The sequence below is a fragment of the Chrysochloris asiatica genome, unplaced genomic scaffold (genome assembly GCF_000296735.1).
Source record: "Chrysochloris asiatica unplaced genomic scaffold, ChrAsi1.0 scaffold00216, whole genome shotgun sequence".
NCBI classification, from domain to species: Eukaryota; Metazoa; Chordata; class Mammalia; order Afrosoricida; family Chrysochloridae; genus Chrysochloris; species Chrysochloris asiatica.
The window spans coordinates 4,250,513-4,252,515 of NW_006408734.1; positions in this window are offsets into that span (position 1 = coordinate 4,250,513).

Below are 2,003 nucleotides of genomic sequence, written 5' to 3' on the forward strand. Positions count from 1 at the left end.
CCAGAGCTGCCAGACACCAGTAATGCAACCATTCTGGTTTTGGGGTGCCTCTTTGTCTCCCTCCTTCTGTCTTTCTGTGTATTCTTTTGCTATCCCTATCACTGCCAGATATCCCCTCCTCATAAACCAAACACTCGTGAACCAAGTTCCTATCTTGAGGCTGGTCCCCGACAAGTGCCTTCCAACATGAGAGACTCATTTTCCTGCATTATATCAGATGAGTTTCTCTGCTATTCATAAGATTTTCTGTGACTAAATATTTGGAAGTAGTTCAACTTTCTTTCTTCTTAGTCTGTCTTTGTCTGGAAGCTCATCTGAAACTTGTCCACCATGGTGACCCTGCTGGTATTTAAAATAACTGTGGCATAGCTTCTAAAATCACAGCAACTCACAAGCCACCACTGTACAACAAACTGACAGACAGGTGGTGGCTTGTCTGAAAGTGAAGAGGACTTAAAATACTTACTAATCAAGATTAAAGACCACAGATTTTGGTATAGAATGCATCTCAAAGTAAACAAAACAAAAATCCTCATCACTGGACCAATAAACAACATTCTGATCAATGGAGAAAAGATTGCATTTTCAAAGACTTCCTATTTTCTCAGATCAACCATCAGCACTCATGGAACAAGTAGTAAAGAAATGAAAGGGACTGTTGTATTAGGCAAATCTGCAGCACAAGACCTTTTTACAGTGTTGAAGAATAAAAATGCCATTTTGAGACCTATGGTTTGCCTGACTCAAGCTATGTTATTTTCAATAACTTTATATACATGTGAAAGTTGGGCAGTGAATAAGGAAGACCGTAGAAGAGTTGATTCATTTGAGTTATAGAGTTGGAGAAGAATATTGGAAGTACCAAGCACGGATTGCCAAAAGAACATGTAGATCTGTGTTGGACGAAGTGCAGGCAGAGTGTTCCTTGGAGGCCAGGATGCCCAAACTTTGTCTCTCCTACTTCAGACATATTGTCAGGAGGGACCAGTCACTGGAGAAGGATATCATGTTTGGTAAGGTGGAGGGTCAGAGAAAAAGTGGAAGACTGCTAGCAAGATGGATTGGCAAAGTGGAATCATCAATGGGCTCAAGCATAGCAATGATTGTGAGGTTGGCTCCAGACTGGACAGTGTTAAGTTCTATTGTGCATAGGGTCGCTATGAGCCAGTACTGACACGTTGGCACCTAACAACAACAGAACAATAATAACAACATCAGTCAGAAGCACCATTACTCTGTCAGTTTTTTCATACTCTTTTAGCTTACATATTTCTTTGATTCTGAAAGCTATGCCATAGGTATTTTAAATATCAACAGAATCACCCCAGAGTGGACAGTTTTCAGCTGAGCTTCCAGATAAAGACAGATTAGAAAGAAAGGAGTGATGGACAGCTTCTGAGTATTTAGTTACTGAAAATATTATGATTAGCACTTGAACGCTGTCAGCATCACAATATTAAATATTGAAAAAATGGTGAAGCATACAGTATATTGTCATATACAATGCCAGAAGATGAGCTTCTTAGGTTGGAAGGGACTCAAAATAGAACTGGGAAAGAGCTTCATCCTGAAAGCAGAGTTTACTGTGATGAAACAAATGAAGTGAAACCTTTGGAACCTCCATTTTCTGATCAGGCACAACTCAAAATGAAGAGAAACCACTGGAAACATCCATTAATAAACAGATAGTAGAATGTACAAAGTAAGGAAATAGGAAAATTGAAGTTTGTAAAAAATACAATGAAACAGGTAAACACTGATATCCTAAGCATTTTGGTGAACAAAAATGGACTGGTATTTTCCATGTGAATATGACAATCACATGCTTTACTATGCAAGGAATAACAAACTGAAAACAAATTACATTGCATTCAACATCTAAAAGAACATATGAAGATCAGTCTTGAAGTAGAACACTATCTGTAATAGGATCATATTCACACTCCTACAAGAAAGATCAATTACCATTATTTTTTAAATTTACATACAAAACACTAAAGCCA